The sequence below is a fragment of the Staurois parvus genome, unplaced genomic scaffold (genome assembly GCF_062004578.1).
Source record: "Staurois parvus isolate SC_StPar_1 unplaced genomic scaffold, SC_StPar_1.0 ptg002046l, whole genome shotgun sequence".
NCBI classification, from domain to species: Eukaryota; Metazoa; Chordata; class Amphibia; order Anura; family Ranidae; genus Staurois; species Staurois parvus.
The window spans coordinates 88,943-114,322 of NW_028319842.1; the positions used below are offsets into that span (position 1 = coordinate 88,943).

At 47.1% G+C, this 25,380-nt stretch overlaps 1 long non-coding RNA gene across 1 annotated transcript; it reads right to left on the minus strand.

The window, feature by feature from the left end:
• Positions 1-1,694: 1,694 nt before the first annotated feature.
• LOC149432924 (uncharacterized) lies at positions 1,695-24,420 on the minus strand. Its single transcript, XR_016308943.1, has 3 exons — positions 24,226-24,420; positions 5,134-5,248; positions 1,695-1,894 (listed from the first exon to the last, which is right to left on the minus strand). It is a non-coding gene; the product is annotated as an uncharacterized LOC149432924 (long non-coding RNA).
• Between the last annotated feature and the right edge of the window lie 960 nt (positions 24,421-25,380).

Sequence of the window (25,380 nt, forward strand, 5' to 3'; positions counted from 1 at the left end):
TGTGCAGCTTGCACTTAAAGTGAACAGTGTTTGTGTAGTTCAGCCCTTCATTTGCTGCTGCAATCAGGGCCGTGGATAAAGGAGTACCACCTGTCCTCCTCTATGGGGCCCAGGCCAGCAGGGGGGCCCAGGCAGCTGGGTGAATCAAAAGTGGGCAGAGAGGGTGATCGCCACTGTGGGGGGACAATTACTGGAACCAATCCCCTGTATGGTTCTCCCTGCAGCAGCTGAAAGCTGCCGTCTTCTCCTCTCCCTCCGGCTGGCTTTCAGCTGCTGCAGAATTAGCCCTACAGGGGATCGGTTCCAGTAATTTTTTACCCCCGCTGCACCCATCACTTTCCTTGTGCACCATATGTTTTCCCTGCTGCCCAGGCCCCCCACCCCTGCAGTGCTGCCGGCTTCCCTCCTCTCCTTCCCACTGGCAGCTGCAGCCACGCAATAGGATCCTTAGCATGGAGACTGGGGGAAAAGCCTGGTAAATATGTGACATTTACCAGCCCTTACTGAATGAATACAAGGAGTGATTGGTACCAATCATTCATTGTGTTCATTCATAACTGAAGCATAATCAACTTTTTTTTTCCAGAGGGGGCCCTGTCAGGTTGGCTGTATGGAGCCCCATGGTTTCGTTTGCACCGGCAGCTGCAGTCACGCAATAGGATCTTTAGGATGGAGACTGGGGGAAAGGTCCGGTAAATATGTCACCAGGTGGCGGACTGACCATGCCCGAGGGCTCGGGGTCAGTAGGGGGCCCCATGAAATGCCCCTGGTACCTTTGATAGGCTTTTTTGGGTGTGCTTTGAGTGTGGACAAGGACACAGGGGCCCCATGATCCCCTATTGCCCAGGGGCCCCATGAGTTGTCAGTCCGCCCCTGTATGTCACATTTACCAGCCCCTTACTGAATGAATACAATGAGTGATTGGTACCAATCATTCACTGTGTTCATTCATAACTTGAGCATAATAAAAAAAAATTTTTTCGAGGGGGTCCTGTCAGGTTGGCTGTATGGAGCCCCTTGGTTTCCTTTGCACCGGCAGCTGCAGTCACACAATAGGATCCTTAGGATGGAGACTGGGGGAAAGGTCCGGCAAATATGTCACATTTACCAGCCCCTTACTGAATGAATACAATGATTGATTGGTACCAATCATTCACTGTGTTCATTCATCACTGAAGCATCATAAACTTCTTTTTGTTTTTTCGAGGGGGCCCTGTCAGGTTGGCTGTATGGAGCCGCATGGTTTCCTTTGCACCGGCAGCTGCAGTCACGCAATAGGATCCTTAGGATGGAGACTGGGGGAAAGGTCCAGTAAATATGTCACATTTACCAGCACCTTTACTTAATGAATACAATGGTACAATGGTGATCGGTACCAATCATTCACAGTGTTCATTCATAACTGAAGCATAATAAACTTCTTTTTGTTTTTTCGAGGGGGCCCTGTCAGGTTGGCTGTATGGAGCCCCATGGTTTCTAACAGCAGCCCTGGCTGCAAGGACTATGCTCAGAATCATTAGGAGGAAGGTGGGTGTCCTCAAGTTACTACTTAATGTTGCTATAGCTTCCCATGGTTACCCCGAACCCATCCAAGTTTTATCAATAAAGCATAAAAAAATAACACCTCAAGATTGATCATTGAGCCAAAGAGAGACAGTGACAGTGTACCTGGCAGCTGATGTACTTACCAAGATGGACCCTCGGGACCTAAACGGCGGGCCCCTTAGAGGGTGAGCGCTACAGTAACAATACAGAATTCTGCACACCCCGTGAGCCAGAGAGCGCTGAAGCAAAAGGTCAGCACGACGCAACCAGCATGTAGATCATCTGCAACTTTCATAATCAATCACATTCATTGACCCGTCAATCACAATTCCTGCAGGATCTGGCTAATCTATAAAACAGACATGAAAGAGAAATAAATAAAAACCCGAATACCGCGCACAGTGTGATATATTAATCATCTGCAAATCGATTCCACGAAAATCTGCAAACAGCATAGATATCGACTTCCGTGGGTTTAATTTGCAGATGATTTATATATGTATACACAACGTATCCAATCCCATTAATTATTGTCTGTTTTTCTCGGTTGAGCTATTATATGGCTTGGCGGGATGCTGAGAAACAACATAACTATCTCCACTGATATATTCCAATATAATTTGTATCGTGTCCTTGGAAAAAACAACAACAACACAAACTGAGACAGACTCATGGCCGCCATACTGATCTCATTGCCAAAGTGCTATTGGCGGATCAATTTTACCAGCAGATACAGGGATCTTGGAAATAAAATTTCACTCTGTGGTCGGCCAGTACTGCTGGACCCCATAGCTGAGTATGCAGTTTACAAAGCAGCCAATCAGATCGTATCTCTCATTTTTGTAGTTGTGAGTTAAAGCAAGTGACTAAAGGGCTCAGTGGTGCTGGGATCCCAGATTTGGTGTTCTGGTTGACCGGCAGATTAGGGAGATGGATCCCGACCTAAATTAGCAGGCAAGTCACTGGCCCTGGCTCTGAGGAAGAGGCTGAGCCCACGAAACGCGTCAGCCAGTTGGTCATCCAGGGTTCCATCGTTGTGGACTCAGATGCTATATGGATTGAACACCTTTGTTCATTGTGATGTGCCCACGTTTTATATGTCCATTCTGTAGAACTTTGCTGGAGCTCATTGGGGGATTTCTTTTTGAGATCTGGTCTGGAGGATTCACTGAAGAGGGGTCCGGAAGATATTGAGGGGAGGCATCAAGCTATCCAAGGACATTAGTGAGAGACCAGTGTGAGAGATGCCAGCGAATGTGTGCAGCTTGCACTTAAAGTGTACAGTGTTTGTGCAGTTCAGCCCTTCATTTGCTGCTGCAATCAGGGCCGTGGATAAAGGGGTACCACCTGTCCTCCTGTATGGGGCCCAGGCCAGCAGGGGGGCCCAGGCATCTGGGTGAATCAAAAGTGGGCAGAGAGGGTGATCGGCACTGTGGGGGGACAATTACTGGAACCGATCCCCTGTATGGTTCTCCCTGCAGCAGCTGAAAGCTGCCGTCTTCTCCTCTCCCTCCAGCTGGGATCCCAGATTTGGTGTTCTGGTTGACCGGCAGATCAGGGAGATGGATCCCGACCTAAATTAGCAGGCAAGTCACTGGCCCTGGCTCTGAGGAAGAGGCTGAGTCCTCGAAACGTGTCAGTCAGTTGGTCATCCAGGGTTCCATCGTTGCGGACTCAGATGCTATATGGATTGAACACCTTTGTTCATTGTGATGTGCCTGCGTTTGATATGTCCATTGTGAGTATGATACCTTCTTTTTTATTCTTTTAATAAATATTTGTTACGATAATGCACTAGGCCGGTGTGCCCTCTTTCTGTTTTTCTTCTACATTTGCTAGGGTTTGCATTGACAGCAAATGCAGCCTGATTTTAGGTGCACTCAGCTTGCATTTCAGATACTTTTCTTTTAGTTGCTTCTGACTTCCTCCTGGGCTGCTTCTACATTGCAATTGGCCTTTAGGGCTTGTGTTGATGGGACTTGGGCTTGTGTCAATGGCATCAGTCTAAGATGCTTCTAAAATCATCCATTGACAAGTGCATTAGACCTGCAGTTGGCCTCCTTCTAACCTGCATTTGACCTGCTTCATGTAGGTTTTGCACTCCCATTGACTTGCATGGGACTTGAACTACACAAAAGCCCATCAGTCCTTATGAGAAGAGGAGCAGCTGAGAAGGAAACAAGTGCCCACATACGCCAACTCCTCAACGAACAAACAGGGGGCTCCAAACTTTTCAAACAAAGGGCCAGTTTATGGTCCTTCAGACTTTAAGAGGGCTGTAGGGGGGGGGGGGGGTGATGTCAAGAGGGGCAGAGGAAACGCCTGTGTGGGGGGTAGGTGATGTAAAGGGGGCAGAGGAAATGGCTGGGGGGGGGGGGTTTGATGTGAAGGAAGGCAGAGGAAATGTCTGTGTGGGGGTTAGGTGATGTAAAGGGGGCAGGGGAAATGTCTGTGTGTGTGTGTGTGTGTGGGGGGGGGGTGATGTGAAGGGGGCAGAGGAAATGTCTGTGTGGGGGGTAGGTGATGTAAAGGGGGCAGAGGAAATGGCTGGGGCGGGGGGTTTGATGTGAAGGAAGGCAGAGGAAATGTCTGTGTGGGGGGTAGGTGATGTAAAGGGGGCAGAGGAAAGGTCTGGGGGGCGATGTAAAGGGGAGCAGAGGAAATGTCTGTGTGTGTGTGTGTGTGTGGGGGGGGGGGGGGGGTGATGTGAAGGGGGCAGAGGAAATGTCTGGGGGGTGATGTGAAGGGGGGCAGAGGAAATGTCTGTGTGGGGAGTAGGTGATGTAAAGGGGGCAGAGGAAATGTCTGTGTGTGGGGGCAGGGGGGGGTGATGTGAAGGGGGCAGAGGAAATGTCTGGGGGGTGGGGGGTGATGTGAAGGGGGGCAGAGGAAATGTCTGTGTGGGGAGTAGGTGATGTAAAGGGGGCAGAGGAAATGTCTGTGGGGGGGTAGGTGATGTAAAGGGGGCAGAAGAAACGTCTGTGTGAGGGGGTAGGTGATGTAAAGGGGGCATTGGACATGGCTGTGAAGGGGGGGTGATGCGAAGTGGGGTTCATAACACTAACGTGAAGGGGGTGGGGGGGGGTGACATCACTACTATAAAGGGGAAACTGTGATGTGAAGTAGGGGACTGTAATGGGGAATGGGGGGGGGGGGGGGTTGTGATATGCAGGGGGGACTGAGCACACAGATGTAAAAACACCATTGTGATATAAGAGGGCGGGGCCATGATGTGATGGATCTCAGCCGTCGCACAAACATTCCATGCGGACCTTTGCTGGAAGAAATTTTTACTGATCAGACTTCTATCAATTTTGATTCAGCACCCGTGCTCTCTAGTATTCTCCTTCAGTCCTCCCTTGGATGCTACATAAAAGATCATAAAGGGGGGTTGGGGGAGGGCTGAAGGAGCTGGGCCATCGCAGAAGAAGGAAGGGCTGTGACATGCAAAGAGGGAGTGGGGCTGGTCTTCCTGGAGTAGTCACATTTCCTAGCATGTTCATAGGTACATTGCAAGTGAATGCAAATCATTTATAGAAACAACAAGCGCTACAAGCAAGCATTTAAAATATTTTTCTGTGTTTTTACCTGAGATGATGGAGTCACTTTCAGGTGCATCTGCAATGCTGAACGGTCAGTTTCAGTCGCTCCACCTTGAGGAATCCCGTTGAGGGCTCCACAAATTCTGGAAATGGTACCTGTACTGAGAAATAAAGACAGAGGGTCAGAAGATATGGGGTGGGTGAAGCTGCAGTTGACACCATAGATGCCATTGAAGTTCTATACAGAGGATTCCTGAAAAGTTACAACTATCACAAAATATTGTACATTCCAAAGATTTATATACTGTATTTCATAAAACAATTCTAGACTTGTTGCCCTACATCCCACATTTTGTTACATTGGCAAGTTCTACTGGAAGAGGACTCCCGTGACTGGTGAGTTACAGGGTCTTGACTATGAAGACTGTGAGGTGGATTGACTGAAGGAGCTGAGGATGTGCATTCGCATCCAATTTTTCCCAAATCTTACTGAAAATGCTGAAGCGTCACTTCACAAACAAATTGTTCACAATGATGCTTGGTTCTGTACACCTTCAAAGGGTGGAAATGGGAGGTGGGCAGAAGGTGGCACCAAGGAATGGTCTTCAGGCAAGGTCTACAAGGCAGAGATGAGGGGTGACTTGGAAAGGACGGGTTCTAGCACCTATTCTCTGCGAAGGAAAGCCCTGTCAGTAAATCCAAACACTTTAAAAAACAAAACGTAGATATTTTCACCTCAACATGCAGAGATGATTAGTAAGAACAGGCAAAGGTCTGCTTTAGCCAGCTGCCATTGTAAAGTAGACCCAAAGAGAGCTGGAGAGATGAGATTACGCTGATGGCAGAACGACCCCCATACACCCACTTCTAGTGTGGAAATCGGACAAACAGTAAAGTAGAATTTTGGGCTTTAGCTAACTAGTCTTGAGAATGCTCCCTCCCGTTCCTAACACCCATACTAAACCAAGAGGCGTAAGAAAGACTTACCGGTCCAATCAGGTCACGTGATCCAAGCAGAGAACGCTTGACAATGGCTGGCTATGCCTGGGAGTGGTGACATCACCCATAGGTTCCTATGGCCCATCCATTGTTGGCGCTCCCTCCTCTCCCCTGCAGCCGCCACTGGCTGACATCACGTGACCGGACCAGAGCAAGCTGAAAACAGGTAAGTACGGTATATATTAGTCAGCCTAGGTGTTAGGAGGGGGCAGGGACCATTTTTAAGACTAGTTAGGTTTTGCCTGGAATTCTACTTTGAGGTTGAAGATGAGGGCTGTAGAATACGAATGTTATGGGGCTCTATTCTATGTAGTTACACTCCTAAGGTTTCTTTTTATTATTCTACTTTTTGATACAGTTTTGGCCCAAACCTTCTTAGTGAGCCGATAAACCTTGGACATATAACACGGACGGCGTGCCGCTCCTGGCCATGGTACATCAGGAGGAGAAATGATTGATCGTATGTCTCACGTCACTACTTTCCCCATTATCCTAAGAGCCGCACATTATAGCATGTTGGCTTTTTCAGGCAGTCATTAGCTAACATGAGACTTTTCCCTGCTCTTTAATCTTCTCATCGGACTAGAGCGAGCTGGCCGCCATTGCCATGGATACCCCCCTTAAGTAAGGTATATATCGTTATTTACATTAAAGGCGAGTATAAAAGGGGGATTTTACACAGATTAGAAGGCAATACGGAATCATCGATATATCTTTAAAATGACCTAATCTGTGTGCAGAGATCACATCTATCTATCTATCTATCTATCTATCTATCTATCCCTCCCATATATATCTATCTATCTATCTATCTATCTATCTATCTATCTATTATCTATCTATTATCTATCTATCTATCTATCTATTATCTATCTATCCCTCCCATATCTATTTATCTCTCTATCTATCTATCTATCTATCTATCTATCTATCTATTATCTATATATTGCCAAAAGTATTGGGCTGCCGGCCTTTCCACTCACATGACCTTTAATGGCCCCCAGTCTTAGTCTGTAGGGTTCAATATCGAGTTGGCCCCGCCCTTTCCACGTACATGACCTTTAATGGCCCCCCAGTCTTAGTCCGTAGGGTTCAATATTGAGTTGGCCCCGCCCTTTGCAGCTATAACAACTTCCACTCTTCTGGGAAGGCCGTCCACAAGGTTTAGGAGGGTGTCTATGGGAAGGTTGGACCATTCTTCCAGAAGCACATTTGTCAGGTCAGGCACTGATGTCGGGGGAGGAGGCCTGGCTTGCAGTCTCCGCTCTAATTCATCCCAAAGTTGTTCTATGGGGTTGAGGTCAGGACTCTGTGCAGGACAGTCAAGTTCCCCCACCCCAAACTGGCTCCTCCATGTCTTTATGGACCTTGCTTTGTGCACTGGTGTGCAGTCATGTTGGAACAGGAAGGGGCCATCAACAAACTCTTCCCACAAAGTTGGGAGCATGAAATTGCCCAAAATGTCACTGTAAGAGTTCCCTTCACTGGAACTAGGGGGCCAAGCCCAACCCCTGAAAAACATTCCCACACCATAACCCCCCCTCCACCAAACTTTACACTTGGCACAATGCAGTCAGGCAAGTACTGTTCGCATGGCAACTGCCAAACCCAGACACGTCCATCGGATTGCCAGACAGAGAAGAGTGATTGGTCACTCCAGAGAACACGTCTCCCCTGCTCTAGAGTCCAGTGGCGGCGTGCTTTACACCACGGCATCTGATGCTTTGCATTGCACTTGGTGATGTAAGGATTGGATGCAGCTGCTCGGCCATGGAAACCCATTCCATGAAGCTCTCTATGCACTGTTGTTGGGCTCATCTGAAGGCCACACCAAGTTTGGAGGTCTTTAGCTATTGACTCTGCAGACAGCTGGCGACTTCTGCGCATTGTGCGCTTCAGCATGCGCTGACCCCGCCCTGTCATGTGACGTGGCCTACCACTTGGTGGCTGAGTGGCTGTTGTTCCCAATTGCTTCCACTTTATTATAATCCCACTAACAGTTGAGCGTGGAATATTTAGTAGCCAGGAAATGTCACGGATGGACTTATTGCACAGGAGGCCACCTATCACGGGACCACGCTTGGAGTCACTGAGCTCCTGAGAGCGACCCATTCTTTCACCAATGTCTGTAGAAGCCGTCTGCATGCCTAGGGGCTTGATTGTATACACCTGTGTCCATGGAGGGGATTGGAACACCTGAACCACATGATATGGAGGGGATTGGAACACCTGAATCACATGATTGGGAGGGGATTGGAACACCTGAATCCAATGATTTGGAAGATGGGCCCAATACTCTTGGCAATACAGTGTGTATATATATTTTTTTTTTTGGGGGGGGGGGGGCAATTATGGAAAAAAAATCTGTTATTTACGGAGCTCAATAGCTCAAACTGATATTTATACACAGTACGCTGAGCAATGACTCTGTGGAATAAGATGGCTTGCTCTTACGTTTTAGTGGCAGCGACACTGCCTGAAAATAGACAATTAATTCTATGCGATTCCTTTAACAAACCCATTGTGCTCTGGGAATCCTTTTTGATGTAATAAATTAAAAAAAAAAAGAGTTATATTAAAGAATATCTAGACCCCTAAGAACAAAAATAAAATACATTGCAGCTTTCCAGGCCTGTGGTGTGGTGGCTGCATTCATTTTCTTTTCAGGTTTTTTAAAGTTAATTTTCACCTGGTGATCTTCCCAGTAATGCACTTCCTGTCCTAGGGTGACAACACTCCCTGTGTTGTATCTATGGAGAAACAGCGTTGTCATCCTAGGACTAGACTACAAAACACCCCCTATACGCCAAAACTTGAAGGGCGTTGTTTTGTATTCCAAAAGGGACCAGTGAGTAGGTCTAACAGGACTGCAGAGAGCACAGCAACCTAAAGCCTCACTTCATTTCTGGCAAGAATATAATATCAATAATGGAAAAGATAGAGTGGAGTAAAAATAGAAGACCTGCCAGGGTTCTGTTGTTGTCTGTGTCCTCTCTATTTGTCCTTCAGTTATACTTTAAATAAAGCAGTTAATATGTTACCTCTGCCTCTAGAAACCCCGAAAGTGAACCTTCACCGCCAGAACCAATAGGATTCAATAGGAACTTCAACTTCAGGGATTCTAGAGGACGAGGTAACATAATAATGATATAAAACCTGGGTATAACAATATAAATAGTATCCAGGAGGTATACGCTCTGTGACTGACCACAGAAATATTACAATAAATAATATTACAGAAATAATAAACTTTGTGCAGCGCTGGTGATAAATAATATTTCTGCAATCATGATAACAATTCCTAGGGAGCCCCTACAGTATGTGATGGTCATCAAGCACTTGTAGATCTCCTGTAATGAAGAGGTCTATAGTGGAGGTGGCCATGTATACAGAGGAGGGTAGTAAGGACAAAGCTGGCAAACGCAGGCCAGTGAGCTTACCATCTGTACCAGTAAAATGAATAGCCCCCAAATCATTATACTTTAAATGATGCTTTAGTACTGCGGTCCCAAAATGCTTTAAACCAAGGACCAGTTTACTGTCCTTCAGACTTTGGAGGGGGTGGCAGACTCTGACCGGTGAGAGTAGGCAATGTCCCGGGATCAGTGGGAGTAAAAAAATACCATAGTGCCTGTGGTTGGCAGGAGGAGAAATAGTGTCCCATCATTGGCATCAGTGGGAGGAATAGTGCCCCATCATTGGCATCAGTGGGAGGAATAGTGTCCCATCATTGGCATCAGTGGGAGGAATAGTGTCCCATCATTGGTGTCAGTGGGAGGAATAGTGCCCTATCATTGGTATCAGTGGGAGGAATAGTGCCCCATCATAGGTATCAGTGGGAGGAATAGTGCCCCATCATTGGCATCAGTGGGAGGAATAGTGCCCCATCATAGGTATCAGTGGGAGGAATAGTGCCCCATCATTGGTGTCAGTGGGAGGAATAGTGTCCCATCATTGGTATCAGTGAGAGGAATAGTGCCCCACCATTGGTATCAGTGGGAGGAATAGTGTCCCATCATTGGTATCAGTGGGAGGAATAGTGCCCCGTCATTGGTATCAGTGGGAGGAATAGTGCCCCGTCATTGGTGTCAGTGGGAGGAATAGTGCCCCGTCATTGGTGTCAGTGGGAGGAATAGTGCCCCGTCATTGGTGTCAGTGGGAGGAATAGTGCCCCGTCATTGGTATCAGTGGGAGGAATAGTGCCCCATCATTGGTGTCAGTGGGAGGAATAGTGCCCCATCATTGGTATCAGTGGGAGGAATAGTGCCCCATCATTGGTATCAGTGGGAGGAATAGTGCCCCATAATTGGTATCAGTGGAAGGAATAGTGCCCCATCATTGGTATCAGTGGGAGGAATAGTGCCCCATCATTGGTATCAGTGGGAGGAATAGTGCCCCATCATTGGTATCAGTGGGAGGAATAGTGTCCCATCATTGGTGTCAGTGGGAGGAATAGTGCCCCATCATTAGTGTCAGTGGGAGGAATAGTGCCCCATCATTGGTGTCAGTGGGAGGAATAGTGCCCCATCATTGGTGTCAGTGGGAGGAATAGTGCCCCATCATTGGTGTCAGTGGAAGGAATAGTGCCCCGTCATTGGTATCAGTGGGAGGAATAGTGCCCCATCATTGGTATCAGTGGGAGGAATAGTGCCCCATCATTGGTGTCAGTGGGAGGAATAGTGTCCCATCATTGGTGTCAGTGGGAGGAATAGTGCCCCATCATTAGTATCAGTGGGAGGAATAGTGCCCCATCATTGGTGTCAGTGGGAGGAATAGTGCCCCATCATTGGTGTCAGTGGGAGGAATAGTGCCCCATCATTGGTGTCAGTGGGAGGAATAGTGCCCCATCATTGGTGTCAGTGGGAGGAATAGTGCCCCATCATTGGTATCAGTGGGAGGAATAGTGCCCCATCATTGGTATCAGTGGGAGGAATAGTGCCCCATCATTGGTGTCAGTGGGAGGAATAGTGTCCCATCATTGGTGTCAGTGGGAGGAATAGTGCCCCATCATTAGTATCAGTGGGAGGAATAGTGCCCCATCATTGGTGTCAGTGGGAGGAATAGTGCCCCATCATTGGTATCAGTGGGAGGAATAGTGCCCCATCATTGGTATCAGTGGGAGGAATAGTGCTCCATCATTGGTATCAGTGGGAGGAATAGTGCTCCATCATTGGTATCAGTGGGAGGAATCATACCCCAAGGACTGCAAAGACAAGCAAACGTGCCACACCTGGCCCACAGGCTGCAGTATAAAGACTGTTGCTCTAGTCAACATGAAAGATAAAACCCTGAAACATCTACAATGAGCACTGCTCAGGGCTTTTGCTTTTCAGCCAGGCCCAGCTGTAGTATTCCAGGCCAAGCCACAGCCCAAAGTCAATTCTTTGCTGATCTGAAGCACAGGAACACCTGCTGGTGAACCACGATGTTACGCTAGCCAATCACCACTGTGAGCTGCTTGCCGTCTTTTACAAAGGGAAATAAAAAGAAGTTAAACAACACAGAATCATGTGACCTGATACTGCAGACCCACCCAGAAGCAATTACGGGAGCTCCTTTCGAATATAACCACACTGACCTACAGAAAACTCAGATTTAAAAAATAAACACCTGAAAGGAGTAATAAGAGAATAACCCAACTTCCCTGTATGTACAAAACAATAAACAGCCAGGATAGAGAATGTCGGATCTGAACTTTACTAGAGATTAGCAGACAGGAAGCCGAGGGTGGGGGCTAAAACATGTCCCTCCATTCTCCTAATTGTAGAGAAAAAAAAATTACACTTTAAAAATAAGTTTGCCTTTGTAACCTGTAGATTGTTTGTTTCCAGGCAACTGTACATTATTTCTCCATTGCATTTGTAGATGTCAGGGTCTTAGTGCTGCGATCCCCCTCTTAGTGCTGCGATCCCCCTCCATACCATTCATTGTCATACTCGTGTGATCTTCCACTATTGCAGGGAAAGTGTAGTAGATGGTCAACGGTCACTAAGCAACTGCTGAACCCTCTACTGTACTAGTACTACTCAATATTAAGCAATATTTTCATATATATATATATTTATCATACCTACAAATAAATTACATTTCAAAGGAAAACTTGGATTATATAAAAATGTTTTGGATTTTGACTGTCTTGAATGCCTAAAAGGATAAAGGCATTGAAAGGGCTAGTCTGCCCAAAAGCAATATTCTAGTGTAGCACCCTACTATTCAGCTAGGGGGAGCTAGACTCCAATTGTTAGCAAGCAGGGCTGAGTGTGATAGCTAGCACGGATCAAATTATGGTCAGAGCTGAGAGGCTCTGCAGACCAGCCCTCTGGAATGTCCCCCTGCTCTAGAACTTTGGAGAAAGGTCTAGAAGCAGTAGGTGGATCTGAGGAGTGGCTGGTCTGTACTTTTGTGGGATCCTGGCTAATCCCCAACAGGAGGCTTGGCAAGGGGCCAGGACAACCTTTAAGGAGTAAGGGAGCCTGCTTAGCTGCAAGAGGGTTCGGGAGGAAGATAGCATGTGAGGCTGGAGAGAGGAGCCTGAGAGGGGGCCCAGATAGACATGGGGCTCACCTACAGGCAGTGAGGCTTGCAAGGAGGAAAGCTCAGACCCGAGTTCCCAAATGGTCAGTCCACCCCTGGTCCGTCCATGAAACTGATTTTGTCTTTAACCATTTCAATACCGGGCAATTTTACACCTTCCTGCCCAGGCCAGTTTTCAGGTTTCAGCGCTCTCACACTTTGAATGACAATTGCGCGGTCATACAACATTGTACCCAAACTAAAATTTTATCATTTTTTTCACACAACTAGAGATTTCTTTTGGTGGCATTTAATCGCCACTGGGGTTTTTATTTTTTGCTAAATTAACAAAAAAAGACCAAAAATTTTGAAAAAACACGTTTTTCTTTGTTTCTGTTATAAAAGTTTGCAAATAAATAATTGTTCTTCATAAATTTAGGCCGAGATGTATTCTGCTACATGTCTTTGGTGAAAATAACCCAAATTAGGATGTATTTTTTAGTTTGAAAGTTATAGAGTTCACAAACTATGGTATAGATCTGAATATTGATCAATCCTGAAGTACTGACAGCCAATCTAATTTCTTGAGGTCCAAGAATGTCAGGACAGTACAGATATCCCCAAATGTCAGGACAGTACAGATATCCCCCAAATGTCAGGACAGTACAGATATCCCTAAAATGTCAGAACAGTACAGATATCCCCCAAATGTCAGAACAGTACAGATATCCCCCAAATGTCAGAACAGTACAGATATCCCCCAAATGTCAGAACAGTACAGATATCCCCCAAATGTCAGGACAGTACAGATATCCCCCAAATGTCAGTACAGTACAGATATCCCCCAAATGTCAGAACAGTACAGATATCCCGCAAATGTCAGGACAGTACAGATATATCCCCCAAATGTCAGAACAGTACAGATATCCCCCAAATGTCAGGACAGTACAGATATATCCCCCAAATGTCAGGACAGTACAGATATCCCCCAAATGTCAGGACAGTACAGATATCCCCCAAATGTCAGAACAGTACACATATCCCCCAAATGTCAGGAAAGGACAGATATTCCCCAAATGTTAGGACAGTACAGATATATCCCCCAAATGTCAGGACAGTACAGATATCCCCCAAATGTCAGAACAGTACACATATCCCCCAAATGTCAGGAAAGGACAGATATTCCCCAAATGTCAGGACAGTACAGATATATCCCCCAAATGTCAGGACAGTACAGATATCCCCCAAATGTCAGGACAGTACAGATATCCCCCAAATGTCAGAACAGTACACATATCCCCCAAATGTCAGGAAAGGACAGATATTCCCCAAATGTCAGGACAGTACAGATATCCCCCAAATGTCAGGACAGTACAGATATCCCCCAAATGTCAGAACAGTACAGATATCCCCCAAATGTCAGAACAGTACAGATATCCCCCAAATGTCAGGACAGTACAGATATCCCCCAAATGTCAGAACAGTACAGATATCCCCCAAATGTCAGGACAGTACAGATATATCCCCCAAATGTCAGAACAGTACAGATATCCCCCAAATGTCAGGACAGTACAGATATATCCCCCAAATGTCAGGACAGTACAGATATCCCCCAAATGTCAGGACAGTACAGATATCCCCCAAATGTCAGAACAGTACACATATCCCCCAAATGTCAGGAAAGGACAGATATTCCCCAAATGTCAGGACAGGACAGATATCCCCCAAATGTCAGAACAGTACAGATATCCCCCAAATGACCCCTTTTTGCAGAGTAGACAGTCCGACGTACTTCATAAGAGGAATGGCGAGTTTTTGGAAGTTGTATTTTTTTTGTCATAATTTTTTGAAAAATTAAAAAATTAAGAAAATTAGTTTCACTATTTTTTTTTTTTACATATTGCCACCAGTGCAGTACAGCATCGTCATATAACTGGCATGGCGGTGATCAGGGACACTGACTGGTGACAGTATGGAAAAAAAAAATTATTTTTTAAAATTATTTTTTATTAATTTTTTTTCTTTTTTTTAAGATTTATTTTTCATATTTCACTATGTTTAAAGTAGTACAATGTTACCATAGTAACATTGTACTACTTTGGGGAAGTTATCAGTATTTTTTTTTTTTTACACAATTTGCTTATAGCAAAGAATTAGTTTGCTATAAGCAAGCATTTACCTGAATGACATCGATTCATTCAGGGTTTTTTTTTTTTGTGCTTAGCTGTGATTTGGCCACAGCTAATCACATGACATGTGCATGTGACCTGCTGTGACCATTCACAGCTAGGCAGTAGTATACAATGGATGGCATGAATGAAGCCATCCATTGTATACAACTGTCATGTGACCTGCTGTGATTGGTCACAGCAGGTCACATGGTACCGGCAACGGAGGCTGATACTCAGATCTGTCATCGGCCGTGTCCGAGGTACACGGCCGGTGACAGATCACGCCGCTGCGCCGCAGCGCGATCTGCGCATGTGCGGGAGGACGCTATATGGCGTCCACCCAGAATGCTGATGACATTTGTCGGCCGCCATTCGGCCATAGGGCGGGCGGCAAATGGTTAATATTGGTGCTGTGGCATCTTATAGCACTTTTTTTTGCAAATTAAAAGAAATTTAGCAGTTTCATGTTTTGTTGATTTAATATTTTCTACTGTTTTAAAAATATATATTTTTACTGGGGGGGCGCAAGTAGCTAGTCTTGCCTAGGGCGCAAAATAATCCATCACTGGCCCTGGCTGAGACTAAAGATGGTCACTGTGCCATCGTTTGTCATGTTTTAGATCGTTCATTCCTTACCAGTTTGGATTCATCACTCTTCAAGTTCTGAAACCATTGTGGTCCAACTTCGAAGGTGACACCAAAAAGCATATGATCACCAACCCTCTGCTGAATAAAACACAGCTCAATTTTGGATGTTTGACACCCCTAGTCATCCCTATAACATCCAATTCCATTTAAATAACAGATCTGTTGTTTTTCTTTGCTTAATCGGATTCCAGCTACACGGAACTGGCTGTGACAACCTTAGATCCCTCGCTGAAAGGACTGCAGTGCCAGAACAACTGTCATTTTTGGCAGTAAAGACCGCTATCCAATCCTTGTTTGTAAGTTGAATGAAACTCAAATGTCACATTATTTATGATCAGAGAACAAATCAACGATTCCCATAATCCCAGCTGGAGCCCAATGCTTTGATCCATGCCTGCAAAATATTTTTACGGAGATTGTGGCTCCAGTCGTGTCAACATTGCGCTGTGTGGTGGAGTCCAGCAAACAAACACATTGATCTGTTGGTTAGACTCTTCAGAAAGCTGCCGATAAAATAGCAACGGCTCAATAAACATTCAAGTGGGTCCTGGTGAGTTGAGTTCGTCAAACAGCGCCTATTATCTCAATCATCGCTCAGCGCCTATGGGCACAGCTGGATACAAATGATTGGTATTTGAACTGGAAAAGGGCCTCTGACGTACACCTATAGGGTCAGTCCATCCAAGGTATCCAAATCGTTTTTGAACATGAATACGTTTATTCAAAGTCATCTGATTGCTGGCATTTGTGGAAAGGGCCAAAGGCTGACATCATTGTTACGTTTCAATACATTTTTATTGAACAAGTTTTATAAAGTCCGACTACCAAAGGCTAGATAGACTTCATCGTGTAAGAGTTGTCGTATACAGATACACATCCTAACACAGGGTACATATCAAGGTTACAGATAGAAGTACATCAAGATGTTGCTCATAATGAAAATATACAAAACCTAACCCCCGAATACAACATAAACGGTGAACATTTTTTTCTGAGGGGGCTCTATGTGTTCTAGACAACACTGAGGGGTATGGCGAAAGTTGAAGTAAAGCACCCCTATCAAACACCAAGTGATGCATTCGGGGAGGTCCCTCCCAAGGGAGCACCCCTCAGGCCTTTTCCAAGACAAAAAAGATGTCTACGGTGAAAGTAAAAGACCTGAAAGGTAGAGATACATTAAGCAAAAACAAGGACAGTACAGGAAAGGAAAGTGGGGAAAGGGATGCAGTTGGAGTTAGGACAGTATGGACGTCTACACACGTGTGGAGGGTTGAATTGTCCGTAGAAAGGCACCCTCATAATAATGAGAGGTTCACAGATTCCAGACCATTTTACTTTTTCTAATTTTATCATGCAATATGGCTGCCGACCATTTCTTTAATAAGTACCTCTTCTCCATCTACACCTCCTCCCTTGGCCAACTCATACACTCTCACGGCTTCAACTACCACCTCTATGCCGACGACACACAAATCTGTCTCTCAACCCCCCACCTCACCCCCTTAGTCTCCGCCCGAATCACACACCTACTGAGTGACATATCAGACTGGATGTCACTCCACTTCCTTAAACTGAACCTCTCCAAAACCGAGTTTCTTGTCTTCCCCCCAGCCCGGACACCACCCCCCACTGACTTCTCCATCACGTCCAACAACGCCACCATCAAACCCGCCCTACAGGCCAGAGTACTTGGTGTCATTTTGGACTCCAACCTATCCTTCAAGCCCCAAGTCCAATCTTTAACAAACTCGTGCAGACTCCACCTCCGCAACGTCGCCAAAATCTGCACGTTCCTAACCCCAGAAACCACTAAACAGCTCATCCACTCCCTCATCATATCACGACTCGACTACTGCAACTCCCTCCTCACTGGCCTGCCTCGCCGCTGGCTATCCCCGCTTCAGTCTATCCTGAATACGGCAGCCAGACTCATCCACCTTTCCAACCGCTCCATCTCCGCCACCCCCCTCTGCCAATCCCTCCACTGGCTTCCGATTGCGCAACGGATCAAATTCAAAATCTTAACACTGATGTACAAAGCCGTCCACCATACTGTCCCGTACTACATCACCGACCTAATATCCAAGTACCACCCAACACGCACACTCCGCTCCTCACAAGACCTCCTTCTCTCTAGTTCCCTGGTCTCCTCCTCCCATGCCCGCCTCCAGGACTTCTCCAGGGTGTCACCCATCCTCTGGAACTCCCTGCCCCAACCCATCAGATTATCACCTACTCTCCTCTCCTTTAGGTGCACCCTGAAAACCCATCTCTTCAGGGAAGCCTACCCCACCCCCTGCTAACTTGCCAACCTTCTCCACTCTTCCTACCACTCCATCCCCCACAGCTATCTCCTCCTGTACCACTATCCCCTCCCTCCTAGATTGTAAGCTCCAAAGAGCAGGGCCCTCAATCCCCTCATGTTTTGCATTGTATTGTTGTTGTTCTGTCACATGTTCTGTCCCCCTTTGTAATGTACAGCGCTGAGCGAACTATTGGCGCTTTATAAATACTGTATAATAATAATAATGACGACTTCTGTTTCACTTGTGCACTGGTTGGAGTTCCAGAACCATCATTCTCTAAGCTTGAGCACAGAAGATGAAAGTCTGAAGCTTTAATTGGTTATCTTTAAAGAAACAATATGTTCTTAGAAAAAGGACTCCAATCTTTCTAGGTGGTGGAGGGGGAAGTGTAATTGTGCGCGTGACGCTGCCCTCATTTTCATTGATCCAGAGATCTTTGGGTCTACGTTGTGGCAGCAGCATACTTCTATTCTCAGCTTATCACCCAGCCAAAATTAGTCTTCAGCCCCACCGAACTCGAAATACACATTCTTACATTTACTCTACCCCATCTAGAGATTTTTAAAAGTGTTGTTTTCTTCTCTAAGGGAACCTGTCACTTTCTGTGAAGAATACCTCCACCTGATGATATCACATGCTTCCCTGCTGCCCTGTTGGAGCCCTTGGTAAATACTTTATTCTTCCATGCAACCTCCTCCAAGGATGTAGTGTTTGGGCAGAAGTGGCCAATTTTCAGGCCTGAAAACTCTGTAGGAGGAAGATGTTAACGCTGTGTAGGCCCCAAGGCTATCCAACATAGTGAATACACATCGTGGTGTGTCGGCAAAGTGATCACATAGAGGCCGAAGTGAGCGAGAACAATGTATTACAGAAAGTTCCAACAATGTACAACCAGGCCCAGTGGGTAGGCACAGCCATCTGGAGCAACTTATGAAACCTTTGCAGGGGTCTGCTAACTTTGGATGATGCTGACAGCTTCTGCAACAAGAATCAGGAATGCGGCCTGGCTGGTCCACACCCAAACAGGAGGCTTCCTAAAGAAGAGGATAAGCATAGTCCCTGCTCTCTGGAACCTCTCCTTGATGCTCAACTCTCCCTGACAGACGGGGAACCTGTCCCTACACTCAACACTTGCAAAATGTGTGCCAATCCAGGAAGCCAGTGCCTTAAATAAGCACCACACCCACTAAAGATGCCGGGGGGGGGGGGGGGTCAATAAGGACACCAGTGTCCAATCAGACAGCTGTTACCCTGATGACAGCAAGAAGTCATAGAGGAACTAAATTACTCACACCCTCCTTCCTCTTTGCATCGGTGCTAAACCTAGCGCCACCTACAGAGGGGAGTATAGACTACACCTCCCTACGCGCACGGCTTGATTCAGAGCTCCACTGAAAGAACATGGTGGTGGGGGAGTGTGGGGAAGATGAGTATTAGTGGGTGGGCGGTTGTTCTTACAAGAAAACCCATCACTTTGTCCTTAATAGGCCCCGACAATGGAAAATATATGCTGACTAGGCTTGGAGGGACTTTTCATTCATAGCTTGGGGAAATGTATTTATTTCAGTCCAGTGTGGTGCTGGAAAGTTGAAGCTCATGCTGGCTTCACACAGCTCTGGCGAATGTCAAAAACAGCACATAACACAATGGTGATTCCATGCTAGAAATTATTACCACTTTATATTGGTCGGTGGGCGGAGCTGGGAACACAGGAGCCAGGGGTACCACAGCCTGAGTCTCCAAAAGATTAACATCATGATGACACATTGGTTGGTTGCAATGAGGGTGAGACCAGCAAATCATGGATAGGGTTGGGTTTGGTGGTCATAATCTGTCCTTGTTCAGCAAAAGTTACTAACACTCGAGGATCAGCACACTTATTTATGTACAGAACAGCATAGCTACAATAAACAAGTATACTAAAATTTAAAGGCTAGAACCACCAAAACGGAATATTTCAGTATTCAGCTGATACCTTCAAAGCCCAACTCCAGCATTTCCCCCAGGGTCAGAAGTAATACGTATAGACGTGCAGTATACTGTTTCTACGAATATGCCAGGTAAGCTCAGGTGACATTTTCATGTAGGTTCTCTATGACCTTTAACTGTCAAGAATGTATACATTTGGTGTCACTCAGGCATGACGCACATCCCATGTTGTTAGGAAGACATTTTATACTTTATGTGTAAACCTGTAATGAACTGGGAGCGCAGAGAGAGAGAGAGGACATGGAGGTGAACCACATGAAACCTGTCCTGCAGGAGTTTATTGGGGAACTTGAGCATACAGGAGGGGCAGCTATAGGACACATTGAAGAGAAATAGTCCACAGAGCAACAATATATCAAAGCCCAGATAGACAATCCACAAAGCAGCAGTACAGCCAACTCAAATCGTCCATGGAATGGCAATCTGGCACAGCAAGGGAAGATGACCTTTAGGGTGGTAGTATGGCACAGGAACTGGGATGGTCCTCTGGGCAGGGCATGGCAAGTGTTCACAGTCAAAGGAATTGTAACAAGTCACAGCAATGGAAGTCCGCAAAGCATCGATAAGGCACAGCAAAGGGAGCTGATCCTCAGGGCGGTAATATGGAACAGCTAGGAGAGATGATCCTCAGGGCGGTAATATGGCACAGCTAGGAGAGATGATCCTCAGGGCGGTAATATGGCACAGCTTGGAGAGATGATCCTCAGGGCGGTAATATGGAACAGCTAGGAGAGATGATCCTCAGGGCGGTAATATGGCACAGCTAGGAGAGATGATCCTCAGGGCGGTAATGTGGCACAGCTAGGAGAGATGACCCTCAGGGCAGTAATATGGAACAGCTAGGAGAGATGATCCTCAGGGCGGTAATGTGGCACAGCTAGGGGAGATGATCCTCAGGGCGGTAATGTGGCACAGCTAGGGGAGATGATCCTCAGGGCGGTAATATGGAACAGCTAGGAGAGATGATCCTCAGGGCGGTAATGTGGAACAGCTAGGGGAGATAATCCTCAGGGCGGTAATGTGGAACAGCTAGGAGAGATGATCCTCAGGGCGGTAATGTGGCACAGCTAGGGGAGATGATCCTCAGGGCGGTAATGTGGCACAGCTAGGAGAGATGACCCTCAGGGCAGTAATATGGAACAGCTAGGAGAGATGATCCTCAGGGCGGTAATGTGGCACAGCTAGGGGAGATGATCCTCAGGGCGGTAATGTGGCACAGCTAGGAGAGATGATCCTCAGGGTGGTAATGTGGCACAGCTAGGGGAGATGATCCTCAGGGCGGTAATGTGGAACAGCTAGGGGAGATAATCCTCAGGGCGGTAATGTGGAACAGCTAGGAGAGATGATCCTCAGGGCGGTAATGTGGCACAGCTAGGGGAGATGATCCTCAGGGCGGTAATGTGGAACAGCTAGGGGAGATGATCCTCAGGGCGGTAATGTGGAACAGCTAGGGGAGATAATCCTCAGGGCGGTAATGTGGAACAGCTAGGAGAGATGATCCTCAGGGCGGTAATGTGGCACAGCTAGGGGAGATGATCCTCAGGGCGGTAATGTGGCACAGCTAGGGGAGATGATCCTCAGGGCGGTAATGTGGCACAGCTAGGAGAGATGATCCTCAGGACGGTAATGTGGCACAGCTAGGGGAGATGATCCTCAGGGCGGTAATGTGGCACAGCTAGGGGAGATGATCCTCAGGGCGGTAATGTGGAACAGCTAGGTTTTTAGGTGCATGGATACTCAAGAGCCTGTACAGAGACAGTAATACATATAATGTGTTGAATTCTGCCCGTGCACTACCGTCAAAAGGAATACATTCAGATGCTGCTTACATGTCCTGAGAATCCAATTCTAGAAGGAAGGTATTTAATCTGTCAGAATTTTGGCCTCCAGAATCCTTACAAAACAGAACTATCAGTTTGGGTGGTATGGGCTCAGAAAAACCAAATATTGAACCTGTGATGGTGCAGGCCCAACTCCACCAACCACAGAACCAGGAAGTAACATCTTAAGATGACACCAAAGCCACCACAATCTCCGGCAGTGCAGACCTTGGCTGATGGGGAATTCTGGGACTTGTGGGTCTGTTCAGTGGTTGGAGAATGCACCTTGCTCTTGGCCTGGAAGGACCCCCCACTGTGTCCTCAAACAGACAAGCCCTGCAACATCTCATCTGTATTCATCTGAACCCGTGGATAATCTACGACTGGGGCAGAGGTCATGGTTGTAGTGAAATGAGCAGCATTATTGTATTCTCCAAAAAAACAACCAATAAAAACAGAAAAAGGGATCGATCATAACAATCAATAGTAGAAGGGCCGTGCCCTGTGTCAGTGAACCCTTTTCTTGGTAATGAGTGATAGCATACAAAACAGAATACTCAAACTAGACAGCTGATGACTGGAGTTTGGAAGCTACCTATAGACCTTGCTTGAGTCTGCCAGCAGATATTCAGAACTGTTGCTGAGATTCAGTAAGGGGTGGAGTGGGGTGATTTTGAGGACCGGCAGTGGGAACATTTTTACACCAAAATTGCTAACTCTCCCACTGGACTTTGCTTGATCACCTCCAACTTGCCTTGAAATAAAACAAAAGAGAGTATTCAATTCTAGTAGAGAAGAGAGAAAGCAGCACCACTCTAGTGTAGACAGTTAAAATCAGGCAGATTTAATGGTAAAATTGCACTCACATAGGTAGGTAAGAGGTAGGCATGTCAAGTCATGGAGGTCCAGTGGGAGCATCAGGTCCTTTGGCCACGCTCTGCGTGTTTTCCCGCAGCTCCAGTGGTGTCCAGGGCTCGGAGAGTAGCAGAGAGATGCAGGGAGGCTCACAGGGATGGTGCCACCGCATGGACTGGGTTTCCAAGATGGCGCGCGTTTGGAGCATGCTCACTCCTTCGTCAGGCTAAGCGGTGAGCCGCTCTGTGCCCCTCTGCTGCTCCCCGAGCCCTGGACACCACTGGAGCGGTGGGAAAACACCCAGGGAAAGGCCAAAGCATTCCGGTTTTCTCCCACACTCCAAAAACATGCTGTTAGGTTAACTGGATCCTGTCTAAATTGTCCCTAGTATATGAATGTGAGTTAGGGACCTTAGATTGTACGCCCCTTGAGGGTTAGGGACCTTAGATTGTACGCCCCTTGAGGGTTAGGGACCTTAGATTGTACGCCCCTTGAGGGTTAGGGACCTTAGATTGTACGCCCCTTGAGGGTTAGGGACCTTAGATTGTACACCCCTTGAGGGTTAGAGACCTTAGATTGTACGCCCCTTGAGGGTTAGGGACCTTAGATTGTACGCCCCTTGAGGGTTAGGGACCTTAGATTGTACGCCCCTTGAGGGTTAGGGACCTTAGATTGTACACCCCTTGAGGGTTAGGGACCTTAGATTGTACACCCCTTGAGGGTTAGAGACCTTAGATTGTACGCCCCTTGAGGGTTAGGGACCTTAGATTGTACACTCATTGAGGGTTAGGGACCTTAGATTGTACGCCCCTTGAGGGTTAGGAACTTTAGATTGTACGCCCCTTGAGGGTTAGGGACCTTAGATTGTACGCCCCTTGAGGGTTAGGGACCTTAGATTGTACGCCCCTTGAGGGTTAGGGACCTTAGATTGTACACCCCTTGAGGGTTAGAGACCTTAGATTGTACGCCCCTTGAGGGTTAGAGACCTTAGATTGTACGCCCCTTGAGGGTTAGGGACCTTAGATTGTACACTCATTGAGGGTTAGGGACCTTAGATTGTACGCCCCTTGAGGGTTAGGAACTTTAGATTGTACGCCCCTTGAGGGTTAGGGACCTTAGATTGTACGCCCCTTGAGGGTTAGGGACCTTAGATTGTACGCCCCTTGAGGGTTAGGGACCTTAGATTGTACGCCCCTTGAGGGTTAGGGACCTTAGATTGTACGCCCCTTGAGGGTTAGGGACCTTAGATTGTACGCCCCTTGAGGGTTAGGGACCTTAGATTGTACGCCCCTTGAGGGTTAGGGACCTTAGACTGTATGACCCTTGAGGGTTAGGGACCTTAAATTGTACGCCCCTTGAGGGTTAGGGACCTTAGATTGTACACCCCTTGAGGGTTAGGGACTGATGTGAATGTACAATATATATGTAAAGCGCTGCGTACATTGATGGCGCTATATAAGTACCTGTAATAATAATAACCCTGGCACGGTGGTCGAGGGGGGGTCTGTGGGTGGGGGATCTTATCAGAATATGAACCATAAGGGGGGCACCCCACTGCAGGTAACCCCCTACATGTGAATGAGTAAGTGGTACATTGCCAGGGACGTGAAGTCTGTAAGCTGGGTAATGTGGTTGGCTGCTGCTGAGATAAGAGAGCCTATAGTTCCCAAGCACACCGGTAAGAGGGAATAAAGCGCATTCAGCCTTCAGTATTACAGAGCAGGAAGCAGAGCCCGCATCCATAATGAACAAAGGCCCCCTCCAGGTGTCTATATAAACCATACATTGAAGAAGGCTGATAAAACATCGACACATCAATAGGACGATTTACACTCACCGGTGTCTCTAAACACTGAATATTTATCGATTCTATAAGTACAGGAACCCTCGTGTAGCAGCGTGAGCCACTTCAGATGCTGAGAATATCCCGTCTTCTCCCCCGCTATGTATGTAATCCTCAGACACATCAATCTGTAAAAGCCTGACAGTTCTATTCCATGGAACAATGCTGAGTCATCAAAGCCCAATAAAATGCATTGACACGACTTGTCACAATACAATCCCCCCCCCCCGACAGCATCTCGTCTGCTGTATAGCTTATTTATTTATTTATTTATTTATCGTGTTTATATAGCGCCAAAGGGTTTGCTCAGCGCTGTACAATGGGGGGGGACAATACATGAAACAGAACAGTAACATCAAACAGTACACAAGGGGTTAGAGGGCCCTACTCTTTCGAGCTTACAATCTAGGAGGGAGGGGGTAGAGGCACCGGAGGAAGCGGCTGTGGGGGATGAAGTGGTAGGAGGAGGGAAGGGCAGCGGCTGTTAGGTGAGGGTGGGGTAGGCTTCCCTGAAGAGGTGGGTTTTCAGGGAGCGCCTGAAGGTGAGGAGGGACGGTGACAGTCTGATGGATTGGGGTAGTGAGTTCCAGAGGATGGGGGAGGACCTGGAGAAGTCTTGCAGTCGTGCGTGGGAGGAGGAGACCAGGGAGCAAGATAGAAGAAGGTCCTGTGAAGAGCGGAGGGTACGGGTAGGGTGGTACCTGGGGATCAGATCGGTGAGGTAGTTAGGGGCAGTGTTGTGAATGGCCTTATAGGTCAGGGTGAGCAATTTGAATTTAATGCGTTGGGCAATGGGGAGCCAGTGGAGGGAGAGGCAGAGGGGGGTGGCAGAGGTGGAGCGGCTGGTGAGGTGGATGAGTCTGGCCGCTGAGTTCAGGATGGTCTGAAGCGGGGAGAGCCTGCACTGGGGTAGGCCGGTGAGGAGGGAGTTGCAGTAGTCCAGGCGTGAGATAATCAGGGAGTGTACTAGTAGTTTAGTGGTGTCTGGGGTAAGGAAGGAACGTATCCTGGCGATGTTCCGGAGGTGGAGCCTGCATGAGTTTGTGAGAGATTTGATATGAGGTTGAAAGGAAAGGTTTGAGTCCAGAATGACGCCAAGGACCTTGGCTTGCTGGGCGGGATTGATGGTGGTGTTGTTGGTAGTGATGG